Source organism: Lissotriton helveticus, chromosome 1_1 (genome assembly GCF_964261635.1).
Source record: "Lissotriton helveticus chromosome 1_1, aLisHel1.1, whole genome shotgun sequence".
In the NCBI taxonomy this organism is placed as follows: Eukaryota; Metazoa; Chordata; class Amphibia; order Caudata; family Salamandridae; genus Lissotriton; species Lissotriton helveticus.
This window is the reverse complement of record NC_136057.1, coordinates 12,002,160-12,020,561: the sequence shown is the minus strand read 5'-3', so window position 1 is coordinate 12,020,561 and position 18,402 is coordinate 12,002,160.

Sequence of the window (18,402 nt, the reverse complement as noted above, 5' to 3'; positions counted from 1 at the left end):
TCCTATCTACAAACACCCCACCCAGGTGAAACAGAATGATCCCATCTACAGACACCCCACCCAGGTGAAACAGAATGATCCCATCTACAGACACCCCACCCAGGTGGAAATAGCATGATCCTATCTACAGACACCCCACACAGGTGGAAACAGCATGATCCCATCTACAGACACCCCACCCAGGTGAAAACAGCATGATCCCATCTACAGACATCCCACCCAGGTGAAACAGAATGATCCCATCTACAGACACCCCACCCAGGTGAAACGAAATGATCCCATCTACAGACATCCCACCCAGGTGAAACAGAATGATCCCATCTACAGACACCCCACCCAGGTGAAACAGAATGATCCCATCTACAGACATCCCACCCAGGTGAAACAGAATGATCCCATCTACAGACACCCCACCCAGGTGAAACAGAATGATCCCATCTACAGACACCCCACCCAGGTGAAACGAAATGATCCCATCTACAAACACCCCACCCAGGTGAAACAAAATGATCCCATCTACAGACACCCCACCCAGGTGGAAATAGCATGATCCTATCTACAGACACCCCACCCAGGTGAAACAGAATGATCCCATCTACAGACACCCCACCCAGGTGTAAATAGCATGATCCTATCTACAGACACCCCACCCAGGTGGAAATAGCATGATCCCATCTACAAACACCCCACCCAGGTGAAACAAAATTATCCCATCTACAGACACCCCACCCAGGTGAAACAGAATGATCCCATCTACAGACACCCAACCCAGGTGAAACAAAATGATCCCATCTACAAACACCCCACCCAGGTGAAACAAAATGACCCCATCTACAGACACCCCACCCAGCTGAAACAAAATGATCCCATCTACAAACACCCCACCCAGGTGAAACAGAATGATCCCATCTACAGACACCCCACCCAGGTGAAACAAAATGATCCCATCTACAAACACCCCACCCAGGTGAAACAAAATGATCCCATCTACAGACACCCCACCCAGGTGAAACAAAATGATCCCATCTACAGACACCCCACCCAGGTGAAACAGAATGATCCCATCTACAGACACCCCACCCAGGTGAAACAAAATGATCCCATCTACAAACACCCCAAACAGGTGAAACAAAATGATCCCATCTACAGACTCCCCACCCAGGTGAAACAGAATGATCCCATCTACAGACACCCCACCCAGGTGAAACAAAATGATCCCATCTACAAACACCCCACCCAGGTGAAACAAAATGATCCTATCTACAGACACCCCACCCAGGTGGAAATAGCATGATCCTATCTACAGACACCCCACCCAGGTGAAACAGAATGATCCCATCTACAGACACCCCACCCAGGTGGAAATAGCATGATCCTATCTACAGACACCCCACCCAGGTGAAACAGAATGATCCCATCTACAGACACCCCACCCAGGTGAAACAGAATGATCCCATCTACAGACACCCCACCCAGGTGAAACAGAATGATCCCATCTACAGACATCCCACCCAGGTGAAACAGAATGATCCCATCTAAAGACACCCCACCCAGGGGAAACAGAATGATCCCATCTACAGACACCCCACCCAGGTGAAACAGAATGATCCCATCTACAGACACCCCACCCAGGTGAAACGAAATGATCCCATCTACAAACACGCCACCCAGGTGAAACAAAATGATCCCATCTACAGACACCCCACCCAGGTGGAAATAGCATGATCCTATCTACAGACACCCCACCCAGGTGAAACAGAATGATCCCATCTACAGACACCCCACCCAGGTGTAAATAGCATGATCCTATCTACAGACACCCCACCCAGGTGAAACAGAATGATCCCATCTACAGACACCCCACACAGGTGAAATAGCATGATCCTATCTACTGACACCCCACCCAGGTGAAACAGAATGATCCCATCTACAGACACCCCACCCAGGTGAAACAGAATGATCCCATCTACAGACATCCCACCCAGGTGAAACAGAATGATCCCATCTACAGACACCCCACCCAGGTGAAACGAAATGATCCCATCTACAAACACCCCACCCAGGTGAAACAAAATGATCCCATCTACAGACACCCCACCCAGGTGGAAATAGCATGATCCTATCTACAGACACCCCACCCAGGTGAAACAGAATGATCCCATCTACAGACACCCCACCCAGGTGTAAATAGCATGATCCTATCTACAGACACCCCACCCAGGTGGAAATAGCATGATCCCATCTACAAACACCCCACCCAGGTGAAACAAAATGATCCCATCTACAGACACCCCACCCAGGTGAAACAGAATGATCCCATCTACAGACACCCCACCCAGGTGAAACAACATGATCCCATCTACAAACACCCCACCCAGGTGAAACAAAATGACCCCATCTACAGACACCCCACCCAGGTGAAACAAAATGATCCCATCTACAAACACCCCACCCAGGTGAAACAGAATGATCCCATCTACAGACACCCCACCCAGGTGAAACAAAATGATCCCATCTACAAACACCCCACTGAGGTGAAACAAAATGATCCCATCTACAGACACCCCACCCAGGTGAAACAAAATGATCCCATCTACAGACACCCCACCCAGGTGAAACAGAATGATCCCATCTACAGACACCCCACCCAGGTGAAACAAAATGATCCCATCTACAAACACCCCAAACAGGTGAAACAAAATGATCCCATCTACAGACTTCCCACCCAGGTGAAACAGAATGATCCCATCTACAGACACCCCACCCAGGTGAAACAAAATGATCCCATCTACAAACACCCCACCCAGGTGAAACAAAATGACCCCATCTACAGACACCCCACCCAGGTGAAACAAAATGATCCCATCTACAAACACCCCACCCAGGTGAAACAGAATGATCCCATCTACAGACACCCCACCCAGGTGAAACAAAATGATCCCATCTACAAACACCCCACCCAGGTGAAACAAAATGATCCCATCTACAGACACCCCACCCAGGTGAAACAAAATGATCCCATCTACAGACACCCCACCCAGGTGAAACAGAATGATCCCATCTACAGACACCCCACCCAGGTGAAACAAAATGATCCCATCTACAAACACCCCAAAGAGGTGAAACAAAATGATCCCATCTACAGACTCCCCACCCAGGTGAAACAGAATGATCCCATCTACAGACACCCCACCCAGGTGAAACAAAATGATCCCATCTACAAACACCCCACCCAGGTGAAACAAAATGATCCTATCTACAGACACCCCACCCAGGTGGAAATAGCATGATCCTATCTACAGACACCCCACCCAGGTGAAACAGAATGATCCCATCTACAGACACCCCACCCAGGTGGAAATAGCATGATCCTATCTACAGACACCCCACCCAGGTGAAACAGAATGATCCCATCTACAGACACCCCACCCAGGTGAAACAGAATGATCCCATCTACAGACACCCCACCCAGGTGAAACAGAATGATCCCATCTACAGACATCCCACCCAGGTGAAACAGAATGATCCCATCTAAAGACACCCCACCCAGGTGAAACAGAATGATCCCATCTACAGACACCCCACCCAGGTGAAACAGAATGAACCCATCTACAGACACCCCACCCAGGTGAAACGAAATGATCCCATCTACAAACACCCCACCCAGGTGAAACAAAATGATCCCATCTACAGACACCCCACCCAGGTGGAAATAGCATGATCCTATCTACAGACACCCCACCCAGGTGAAACAGAATGATCCCATCTACAGACACCCCACCCAGGTGTAAATAGCATGATCCTATCTACAGACACCCCACCCAGGTGAAACAGAATGATCCCATCTACAGACACCCCACACAAGTGAAATAGCAGGATCCTATCTACTGACACCCCACCCAGGTGAAACAGAATGATCCCATCTACAGACACCCCACCCAGGTGAAACAGAATGATCCCATCTACAGACATCCCACCCAGGTGAAACAGAATGATCCCATCTACAGACACCCCACCCAGGTGAAACAGAATGATCCCATCTACAGACACCCCACCCAGGTGAAACAAAATGATCCCATCTACAAACACCCCACCCAGGTGAAACAAAATGATCCCATCTACAGACACCCCACCCAGGTGGAAATAGCATGATCCTATCTACAGACACCCCACCCAGGTGAAACAGAATGATCCCATCTACAGACACCCCACCCAGGTGTAAATAGCATGATCCTATCTACAGACACCCCACCCAGGTGGAAATAGCATGATCCCATCTACAAACACCCCACCCAGGTGAAACAAAATGATCCCATCTACAGACACCCCACCCAGGTGAAACAGAATGATCCCATCTACAGACACCCCACCCAGGTGAAACAAAATGATCCCATCTACAGACACCCCACCCAGGTGAAACAAAATGATCCCATCTACAGACACCCCACCCAGGTGAAACAGAATGATCCCATCTACAGACACCCCACCCAGGTGAAACAAAATGATCCCATCTACAAACACCCCAAACAGGTGAAACAAAATGATCCCATCTACAGACTTCCCACCCAGGTGAAACAGAATGATCCCATCTACAGACACCCCACCCAGGTGAAACAAAATGATCCCATCTACAAACACCCCACCCAGGTGAAACAAAATGATCCTATCTACAGACACCCCACCCAGGTGGAAATAGCATGATCCTATCTACAGACACCCCACCCAGGTGAAACAGAATGATCCCATCTACAGAAACCCCACCCAGGTGGAAATAGCATGATCCTATCTACAGACACCCCACCCAGGTGGAAATAGCATGATCCCATCTACAAACACCCCACCCAGGTGAAACAAAATGATCCCATCTACAGACACCCCACCCAGGTGAAACAGAATGATCCCATCTACAGACACCCCACCCAGGTGAAACAGAATGATCCCATCTACAGACACCCCACCCAGGTGAAACAGAATGATCCCATCTACGGACACCCCACCCAGGTGAAACAGAATGATCCCATCTACAGACACCCCACCCAGGTGAAACAAAATGATCCCATCTACAGACACCCCACCCAGGTGAAACAGAATGATCCCATCTACAGACACCCCACCCAGGTGAAACAGAATGATCCCATCTACAGACACCCCACCCAGGTGAAACAAAATGATCCCATCTACAGACACCCCACCCAGGTGAAACAGAATGATCCCATCTACAGACACCCCACCCAGGTGAAACAGAATGATCCCATCTACAGACACCCCAACCAGGTGAAACAAAATGATCCCATCTACAGACACCCCACCCAGGTGGAAATAGCATGATCCTATCTACAGACACCCCACCCAGGTGAAACAGAATGATCCCATCTACAGACACCCCACCCAGGTGAAACAAAATGATCCCATCTACAGACACCCCACCCAGGTGAAACAGAATGATCCCATCTACAGACACCCCACCCAGGTGAAACAAAATGATCCCATCTACAAACACCCCACCCAGGTGAAACAAAATGATCCCATCTACAGACACCCCACCCAGGTGAAACAGAATGATCCCATCTACAGACACCCCACCCAGGTGAAACAGAATGATCCCATCTACAAACACCCCACCCAGGTGAAACAAAATGATCCCATCTACAGACACCCCACCCAGGTGAAACAGAATGATCCCATCTACAGACACCCCACCCAGGTGAAACAAAATGATCCCATCTACAAACACCCCACCCAGGTGAAACAAAATGATCCCATCTACAGACACCCCACCCAGGTGAAACAGAATGATCCCATCTACAGACACCCCACCCAGGTGAAACAAAATGATCCCATCTACAAACACCCCACCCAGGTGAAACAAAATGATCCCATCTACAGACACCCCACCCAGGTGAAACAGAATGATCCCATCTACAGACACCCCACCCAGGTGAAACAAAATGATCCCATCTACAGACACCCCACCCAGGTGAAACAGAATGATCCCATCTACAGACACCCCACCCAGGTGAAACAGAATGATCCCATCTACAGACACCCCACCCAGGTGAAACAAAATGATCCCATCTACAGACACCCCACCCAGGTGAAACAGAATGATCCCATCTACAGACACCCCACCCAGGTGAAACAAAATGATCCCATCTACAAACACCCCACCCAGGTGAAACAAAATGATCCCATCTACAGACACCCCACCCAGGTGAAACAGAATGATCCCATCTACAGACACCCCACCCAGGTGAAACAAAATAATCCCATCTACAAACACCCCACCCAGGTAAAACAAAATGATCCCATCTACAGACACCCCACCCAGGTGAAACAGAATGATCCCATCTACAGACACCCCACCCAGGTGAAACAGAATGATCCCATCTACAGACACCCCACCCAGGTGAAACAGAATGATCCCATCTACAGACACCCCACCCAGGTGAAAAAAAAATGATCCCATCTACAAACACCCCACCCAGGTGAAACAAAATGATCCCATCTACAGACACCCCACCCAGGTGAAACAGAATGATCCCATCTACAGACACCCCACCCAGGTGAAACAAAATGATCCCATCTACAAACACCCCACCCAGGTGAAACAAAATGATCCCATCTACAGACACCCCACCCAGGTGAAACAGAATGATCCCATCTACAGACACCCCACCCAGGTGAAACAAAATGATCCCATCTACAGACACCCCACCCAGGTGAAACAGAATGATCCCATCGACAGACACCCCACCCAGGTGAAACAGAATGATCCCATCTACAGACACCCCACCCAGGTGAAACAGAATGATCCCATCTACAGACACCCCATCCAGGTGAAACAGAATGATCCCATCTACAGACACCCCACCCAGGTGAAACAAAATGATCCCATCTACAGACACCCCACCCAGGTGAAACAGAATGATCCCATCTACAGAAACCCCACCCAGGTGAAACAGAATGATCCCATCTACAGACACCCCACACAGGTGAAACAAAATGATCCCATCTACAGACACCCCACCCAGGTGGAAATAGCATGATCCTATCTACAGACACCCCACCCAGGTGAAACAGAATGATCCCATCTACAGACACCCCACCCAGGTGAAACAAAATGATCCCATCTACAGACACCCCACCCAGGTGAAACAGAATGATCCCATCTACAGACACCCCACCCAGGTGAAACAGAATGATCCCATCTACAGACACCCCACCCAGGTGGAAATAGCATGATCCTATCTACAGACACCCCACCCAGGTGAAACAGAATGATCCCATCTACAGACACCCCACCCAGGTGAAACAAAATGATCCCATCTACAGACACCCCACCCAGGTGAAACAGAATGATCCCATCTACAGACACCCCACCCAGGTGAAACAGAATGATCCCATCTACAGACACCCCACCCAGGTGAAACAGAATGATCCCATCTACAGACACCCCACCCAGGTGGAAATAGCATGATCCTATCTACAGACACCCCACCCAGGTGAAACAGAATGATCCCATCTACAGACACCCCACCCAGGTGAAACAAAATGATCCCATCTACAGACACCCCACCCAGGTGAAACAGAATGATCCCATCTACAGACACCCCACCCAGGTGAAACAGAATGATCCCATCTACAGACACCCCACCCAGGTGAAACAAAATGATCCCATCTACAGACACCCCATCCAGGTGGAAATAGCATGATCCTATCTACAGACACCCCACCCAGGTGAAACAGAATGATCCCATCTACAGACACCCCACCCAGGTGAAACAAAATGATCCCATCTACAGACACCCCACCCAGGTGAAACAGAATGATCCCATCTACAGACACCCCACCCAGATGAAACAGAATGATCCCATCTACAGACACCCCACCCAAGTGGAAATAGCATGATCCTATCTACAGACACCCCACCCAGGTGGAAATAGCATGATCCTATCTACAGACACCCCACCCAGGTGAAACAGAATGATCCCATCTACAGACACCCCACCCAGGTGAAACAGAATGATCCCATCTACAGACACCCCACCCAGGTGAAACAGAATGATCCCATCTACAGACACCCCACCCAGGTGAAACAGAATGATCACATCTACAGACACCCCACCCAGGTGGAAATAGCATGATCCTATCTACAGACACCCCACCCAGGTGAAACAGAATGATCCCATCTACAGACACCCCACCCAGGTGGAAATAGCATGATCCTATCTACAGACACCCCACCCAGGTGGACACAGCATGATCCTATCTACAGACACCCCACCCAGGTGAAACAGAATGATCCCATCTACAGACACCCCACCCAGGTGAAACAAAATGATCCCATCTACAAACACCCCAAACAGGTGAAACAAAATGATCCCATCTACAGACTCCCCACCCAGGTGAAACAGAATGATCCCATCTACAGACACCCCACCCAGGTGAAACAAAATGATCCCATCTACAAACACCCCACCCAGGTGAAACAAAATGATCCTATCTACAGACACCCCACCCAGGTGGAAATAGCATGATCCTATCTACAGACACCCCACCCAGGTGAAACAGAATGATCCCATCTACAGACACCCCACCCAGGTGGAAATAGCATGATCCTATCTACAGACACCCCACCCAGGTGGAAATAGCATGATCCCATCTACAAACACCCCACCCAGGTGAAACAAAATGATCCCATCTACAGACACCCCACCCAGGTGAAACAGAATGATCCCATCTACAGACACCCCACCCAGGTGAAACAGAATGATCCCATCTACAGACACCCCACCCAGGTGAAACAGAATGATCCCATCTACAGACACCCCACCCAGGTGAAACAAAATGATCCCATCTACAGACACCCCACCCAGGTGAAACAGAATGATCCCATCTACAGACACCCCACCCAGGTGAAACAGAATGATCCCATCTACAGACACCCCAACCAGGTGAAACAAAATGATCCCATCTACAGACACCCCACCCAGGTGGAAATAGCATGATCCTATCTACAGACACCCCACCCAGGTGAAACAGAATGATCCCATCTACAGACACCCCACCCAGGTGAAACAAAATGATCCCATCTACAGACACCCCACCCAGGTGAAACAGAATGATCCCATCTACAGACACCCCACCCAGGTGAAACAAAATGATCCCATCTACAAACACCCCACCCAGGTGAAACAAAATGATCCCATCTACAGACACCCCACCCAGGTGAAACAGAATGATCCCATCTACAGACACCCCACCCAGGTGAAACAAAATGATCCCATCTACAAACACCCCACCCAGGTGAAACAAAATGATCCCATCTACAGACACCCCACCCAGGTGAAACAGAATGATCCCATCTACAGACACCCCACCCAGGTGAAACAAAATGATCCCATCTACAAACACCCCACCCAGGTGAAACAAAATGATCCCATCTACAGACACCCCACCCAGGTGAAACAAAATGATCCCATCTACAGACACCCCACCCAGGTGAAACAGAATGATCCCATCTACAGACACCCCACCCAGGTGAAACAAAATGATCCCATCTACAGACACCCCACCCAGGTGAAACAGAATGATCCCATCTACAGACACCCCACCCAGGTGAAACAGAATGATCCCATCTACAGACACCCCACCCAGGTGAAACAAAATGATCCGATCTACAGACACCCCACCCAGGTGAAACAGAATGATCCCATCTACAGACACCCCACCCAGGTGAAACAAAATGATCCCATCTACAAACACCCCACCCAGGTGAAACAAAATGATCCCATCTACAGACACCCCACCCAGGTGAAACAGAATGATCCCATCTACAGACACCCCACCCAGGTGAAACAAAATAATCCCATCTACAAACACCCCACCCAGGTAAAACAAAATGATCCCATCTACAGACACCCCACCCAGGTGAAACAGAATGATCCCATCTACAGACACCCCACCCAGGTGAAACAGAATGAGCCCATCTACAGACACCCCACCCAGGTGAAACAGAATGATCCCATCTACAGACACCCCACCCAGGTGAAACAAAATGATCCCATCTACAAACACCCCACCCAGGTGAAACAAAATGATCCCATCTACAGACACCCCACCCAGGTGAAACAGAATGATCCCATCTACAGACACCCCACCCAGGTGAAACAAAATGATCCCATCTACAAACACCCCACCCAGGTGAAACAAAATGCTCCCATCTACAGACACCCCACCCAGGTGAAACAGAATGATCCCATCTACAGACACCCCACCCAGGTGAAACAAAATGATCCCATCTACAGACACCCCACCCAGGTGAAACAGAATGATCACATCTACAGACACCCCACCCAGGTGGAAATAGCATGATCCTATCTACAGACACCCCACCCAGGTGGAAATAGCATGATCCTATCTACAAACACCCCACCCAGGTGAAACAGAATGATCCCATCTACAGACACCCCACCCAGGTGAAACAGAATGATCCCATCTACAGACACCCCACCCAGGTGGAAATAGCATGATCCTATCTACAGACACCCCACCCAGGTGGAAATAGCATGATCCCATCTACAAACACCCCACCCAGGTGAAACAAAATGATCCCATCTACAGACACCCCACCCAGGTGAAACAGAATGATCCCATCTACAGACACCCCACCCAGGTGAAACAGAATGATCCCATCTACAGACACCCCACCCAGGTGAAACAGAATGATCCCATCTACAGACACCCCACCCAGGTGAAACAAAATGATCCCATCTACAGACACCCCACCCAGGTGAAACAGAATGATCCCATCTACAGACACCCCACCCAGGTGAAACAGAATGATCCCATCTACAGACACCCCAACCAGGTGAAACAAAATGATCCCATCTACAGACACCCCACCCAGGTGGAAATAGCATGATCCTATCTACAGACACCCCACCCAGGTGAAACAGAATGATCCCATCTACAGACACCCCACCCAGGTGAAACAAAATGATACCATCTACAGACACCCCACCCAGGTGAAACAGAATGATCCCATCTACAGACACCCCACCCAGGTGAAACAAAATGATCCCATCTACAAACACCCCACCCAGGTGAAACAAAATGATCCCATCTACAGACACCCCACCCAGGTGAAACAGAATGATCCCATCTACAGACACCCCACCCAGGTGAAACAAAATGATCCCATCTACAAACACCCCACCCAGGTGAAACAAAATGATCCCATCTACAGACACCCCACCCAGGTGAAACAGAATGATCCCATCTACAGACACCCCACCCAGGTGAAACAAAATGATCCCATCTACAAACACCCCACCCAGGTGAAACAAAATGATCCCATCTACAGACACCCCACCCAGGTGAAACAGAATGATCCCATCTACAGACACCCCACCCAGGTGAAACAAAATGATCCCATCTACAAACACCCCACCCAGGTGAAACAAAATGATCCCATCTACAGACACCCCACCCAGGTGAAACAGAATGATCCCATCTACAGACACCCCACCCAGGTGAAACAAAATGATCCCATCTACAGACACCCCACCCAGGTGAAACAGAATGATCCCATCTACAGACACCCCACCCAGGTGAAACAGAATGATCCCATCTACAGACACCCCACCCAGGTGAAACAAAATGATCCCATCTACAGACACCCCACCCAGGTGAAACAGAATGATCCCATCTACAGACACCCCACCCAGGTGAAACAAAATGATCCCATCTACAAACACCCCACCCAGGTGAAACAAAATGATCCCATCTACAGACACCCCACCCAGGTGAAACAGAATGATCCCATCTACAGACACCCCACCCAGGTGAAACAAAATAATCCCATCTACAAACACCCCACCCAGGTAAAACAAAATGATCCCATCTACAGACACCCCACCCAGGTGAAACAGAATGATCCCATCTACAGACACCCCACCCAGGTGAAACAGAATGATCCCATCTACAGACACCCCACCCAGGTGAAACAGAATGATCCCATCTACAGACACCCCACCCAGGTGAAACAAAATGATCCCATCTACAAACACCCCACCCAGGTGAAACAAAATGATCCCATCTACAGACACCCCACCCAGGTGAAACAGAATGATCCCATCTACAGACACCCCACCCAGGTGAAACAAAATGATCCCATCTACAAACACCCCACCCAGGTGAAACAAAATGCTCCCATCTACAGACACCCCACCCAGGTGAAACAGAATGATCCCATCTACAGACACCCCACCCAGGTGAAACAAAATGATCCCATCTACAGACACCCCACCCAGGTGAAACAGAATGATCACATCTACAGACACCCCACCCAGGTGGAAATAGCATGATCCTATCTACAGACACCCCACCCAGGTGGAAATAGCATGATCCTATCTACAAACACCCCACCCAGGTGAAACAGAATGATCCCATCTACAGACACCCCACCCAGGTGAAACAGAATGATCCCATCTACAGACACCCCACCCAGGTGGAAATAGCATGATCCTATCTACAGACACCCCACCCAGGTGGAAATAGCATGATCCTATCTACAGACACCCCACCCAGGTGAAACAGAATGATCCCATCTACAGACACCCCACCCAGGTGAAACAGAATGATCCCATCTACAGACACCCCACCCAGGTGGAAATAGCATGATCCTATCTACAGACACCCCACCCAGGTGGAAATAGCATGATCCTATCTACAGACACCCCACCCAGGTGAAACAGAATGATCCCATCTACAGACACCCCACCCAGGTGAAACAGAATGATCCCATCTACAGACACCCCACCCAGGTGGAAATAGCATGATCCTATCTACAGACACCCCACCCAGGTGAAACAGAATGATCCCATCTACAGACACCCCACCCAGGTGAAACAGAATGATCCCATCTACAGACACCCCATCCAGGTGAAACAGAATGATCCCATCTACAGACACCCCACCCAGGTGAAACAAAATGATCCCATCTACAGACACCCCACCCAGGTGAAACAGAATGATCCCATCTACAGACACCCCACCCAGGTGAAACAGAATGATCCCATCTACAGACACCCCACACAGGTGAAACAAAATGATCCCATCTACAGACACCCCACCCAGGTGGAAATAGCATGATCCTATCTACAGACACCCCACCCAGGTGAAACAGAATGATCCCATCTACAGACACCCCACCCAGGTGAAACAAAATGATCCCATCTACAGACACCCCACCCAGGTGAAACAGAATGATCCCATCTACAGACACCCCACCCAGGTGAAACAGAATGATCCCATCTACAGACACCCCACCCAGGTGGAAATAGCATGATCCTATCTACAGACACCCCACCCAGGTGGAAATAGCATGATCCTATCTACAGACACCCCACCCAGGTGAAACAGAATGATCCCATCTACAGACACCCCACCCAGGTGAAACAAAATGATCCCATCTACAGACACCCCACCCAGGTGAAACAGAATGATCCCATCTACAGACACCCCACCCAGGTGAAACAAAATGATCCCATCTACAGACACCCCATCCAGGTGGAAATAGCATGATCCTATCTACAGACACCCCACCCAGGTGAAACAGAATGATCCCATCTACAGACACCCCACCCAGGTGAAACAAAATGATCCCATCTACAGACACCCCACCCAGGTGAAACAGAATGATCCCATCTACAGACACCCCACCCAGATGAAACAGAATGATCCCATCTACAGACACCCCACCCAGGTGGAAATAGCATGATCCTATCTACAGACACCCCACCCAGGTGGAAATAGCATGATCCTATCTACAGACACCCCACCCAGGTGAAACAGAATGATCCCATCTACAGACACCCCACCCAGGTGAAACAGAATGATCCCATCTACAGACACCCCACCCAGGTGAAACAGAATGATCCCATCTACAGACACCCCACCCAGGTGAAACAGAATGATCACATCTACAGACACCCCACCCAGGTGGAAATAGCATGATCCTATCTACAGACACCCCACCCAGGTGGAAATAGCATGATCCTATCTACAAACACCCCACCCAGGTGAAACAGAATGATCCCATCTACAGACACCCCACCCAGGTGAAACAGAATGATCCCATCTACAGACACCCCACCCAGGTGGAAATAGCATGATCCTATCTACAGACACCCCACCCAGGTGGAAATAGCATGATCCTATCTACAGACACCCCACCCAGGTGAAACAGAATGATCCCATCTACAGACACCCCACCCAGGTGAAACAGAATGATCCCATCTACAGACACCACACCCAGGTGAAACAGAATGATCCCATCTACAGACACCCCACCCAGGTGAAACAGAATGATCCCATCTACAGACACCCCACCCAGGTGAAACAGAATGATCCCATCTACAGACACCCCACCCAGGTGGAAATAGCATGATCCTATCTACAGACACCCCACCCAGGTGGAAATAGCATGATCCTATCTACAAACACCCCACCCAGGTGAAACAGAATGATCCCATCTACAGACACCCCACCCAGGTGAAACAGAATGATCCCATCTACAGACACCCCACCCAGGTGAAACAAAATGATCCCATCTACAGACACCCCACCCAGGTGAAACAAAATGATCCCGTCTACAGACACCCCACCCAGGTGAAACAGAATGATCCCGTCTACAGACACCCCACCCAGGTGAAACAAAATGATCCCATCTACAGACACCCCACCCAGGTGAAACAGAATGATCCCATCTACAGACACCCCACCCAGGTGAAACAGAATGATCCCATCTACAGACACCCCACCCAGGTGAAACAGAATGATCCCATCTACAGACACCCCACACAGGTGAAACAAAATGATCCCATCTACAGACACCCCACCCAGGTGGAAATAGCATGATCCTATCTACAGACACCCCACCCAGGTGAAACAGAATGATCCCATCTACAGACACCCCACCCAGGTGAAACAAAATGATCCCATCTACAGACACCCCACCCAGGTGAAACAGAATGATCCCATCTACAGACACCCCACCCAGGTGAAACAGAATGATCCCATCTACAGACACCCCACCCAGGTGGAAATAGCATGATCCTATCTACAGACACCCCACCCAGGTGGAAATAGCATGATCCTATCTACAGACACCCCACCCAGGTGAAACAGAATGATCCCATCTACAGACACCCCACCCAGGTGAAACAAAATGATCCCATCTACAGACACCCCACCCAGGTGAAACAGAATGATCCCATCTACAGACACCCCACCCAGGTGAAACAAAATGATCCCATCTACAGACACCCCATCCAGGTGGAAATAGCATGATCCTATCTACAGACACCCCACCCAGGTGAAACAGAATGATCCCATCTACAGACACCCCACCCAGGTGAAACAAAATGATCCCATCTACAGACACCCCACCCAGGTGAAACAGAATGATCCCATCTACAGACACCCCACCCAGATGAAACAGAATGATCCCATCTACAGACACCCCACCCAGGTGGAAATAGCATGATCCTATCTACAGACACCCCACCCAGGTGGAAATAGCATGATCCTATCTACAGACACCCCACCCAGGTGAAACAGAATGATCCCATCTACAGACACCCCACCCAGGTGAAACAGAATGATCCCATCTACAGACACCCCACCCAGGTGAAACAGAATGATCCCATCTGCAGACACCCCACCCAGGTGAAACAGAATGATCACATCTACAGACACCCCACCCAGGTGGAAATAGCATGATCCTATCTAAAGACACCCCACCCAGGTGGAAATAGCATGATCCTATCTACAAACACCCCACCCAGGTGAAACAGAATGATCCCATCTACAGACACCCCACCCAGGTGAAACAGAATGATCCCATCTACAGACACCCCACCCAGGTGGAAATAGCATGATCCTATCTACAGACACCCCACCCAGGTGGAAATAGCATGATCCTATCTACAGACACCCCACCCAGGTGAAACAGAATGATCCCATCTACAGACACCCCACCCAGGTGAAACAGAATGATCCCATCTACAGACACCCCACCCAGGTGAAACAGAATGATCCCATCTACAGACACCCCACCCAGGTGAAGCAGAATGATCCCATCTACAGACACCCCACCCAGGTGAAACAGAATGATCCCATCTACAGACACCCCACCCAGGTGGAAATAGCATGATCCTATCTACAGACACCCCACCCAGGTGGAAATAGCATGATCCTATCTACAAACACCCCACCCAGGTGAAACAGAATGATCCCATCTACAGACACCCCACCCAGGTGAAACAGAATGATCCCATCTACAGACACCCCACCCAGGTGAAACAAAATGATCCCATCTACAGACACCCCACCCAGGTGAAACAAAATGATCCCGTCTACAGACACCCCACCCAGGTGAAACAGAATGATCCCGTCTACAGACACCCCACCCAGGTGAAACAAAATGATCCCATCTACAGACACCCCACCCAGGTGAAACAGAATGATCCCATCTACAGACACCCCACCCAGGTGAAACAGAATGATCCCATCTACAGACACCCCACCCAGGTGAAACAAAATGATCCCATCTACAGACACCCCACCCAGGTGAAACAGAATGATCCCATCTACAGACACCCCACCCAGGTGAAACAGAATGATCCCATCTACAGACACCCCACCCAGGTGGAAATAGCATGATCCTATCTACAGACACCCCACCCAGGTGGAAATAGCATGATCCTATCTACAGACACCCCACCCAGGTGAAACAGAATGATCCCATCTACAGACACCCCACCCAGGTGAAACAGAATGATCCCATCTACAGACACCCCACCCAGGTGAAACAGAATGATCCCATCTACAGACACCCCACCCAGGTGAAACAGAATGATCCCATCTACAGACACCCCACCCAGGTGGAAATAGCATGATCCTATCTACAGACACCCCACCCAGGTGGAAATAGCATGATCCTATCTACAAACACCCCACCCAGGTGAAACAGAATGATCCCATATACAGACACCCCACCCAGGTGAAACAGAATGATCCCATCTACAGACACCCCACCCAGGTGGAAATAGCATGATCCTATCTACAGACACCCCACCCAGGTGGAAATAGCATGATCCTATCTACAGACACCCCACCCAGGTGAAACAGAATGATCCCATCTACAGACACCCCACCCAGGTGAAACAGAATGATCCCATCTACAGACACCCCACCCAGGTGAAACAGAATGATCCCATCTACAGACACCCCACCCAGGTGAAACAGAATGATCCCATCTACAGACACCCCACCCAGGTGAAACAGAATGATCCCATCTACAGACACCCCACCCAGGTGGAAATAGCATGATCCTATCTACAGACACCCCACCCAGGTGGAAATAGCATGATCCTATCTACAAACACCCCACCCAGGTGAAACAGAATGATCCCATCTACAGACACCCCACCCAGGTGGAAATAGCATGATCCTATCTACAGACACCCCACACAGGTGGAAACAGCATGATCCCATCTACAGACACCCCACCCAGGTGGAAACAGCATGATCCCATCTACAGACACCCCACCCAGGTGAAACAGAATGATCCCATCTACAGACATCCCACCCAGGTGAAACAGAATGATCCCATCTACAGACACCCCACCCAGGTGGAAATAGCATGATCCTATCTACAGACACCCCACACAGGTGGAAACAGCATGATCCCATCTACAGACACCCCACCCAGGTGGAAACAGCATGATCCCATCTACAGACACCCCACCCAGGTGAAACAGAATGATCCCATCTACAGACATCCCACCCAGGTGAAACAGAATGATCCCATCTACAGACACCCCACCCAGGTGAAACAGAATGATCCCATCTACAGACACCCCACCCAGGTGAAACAAAATGATCCTGTCATGTATTCCTATAGGTTCTGAATCGATCCCCCTATTCCTGACCCTATTCTGGTTAAACTAACTATCAATTTAACTAACAGTCAGCCCATGAGGCAAGAAAAGCCCCCATGATGCAGATACCGTTATCTGACGCAGTCACACTACGGCACAGGAACGTGTTATCTGATTAGGTCATAACGCTTGAGATCTAATTAGACAAGCGACATTCCTCCAGCCCCTGATAAGGCATACGACGTTCTCATAACAAATCAAACCTATGACAACCTGGAAAATCCGTGCGGCCATTGTTTTGATTTCACAGAGAACTTCAGTAAAAGAATGTGCTAACGAGCAAGTCGTATGACATCTTTATTGACGCATCTATGTCCATCCTTACGTCAATCCCGGCACCTTTAAGGTATAAATATTGCCGATCTTGCCCTATGCAAACACACGCGTGGTGACG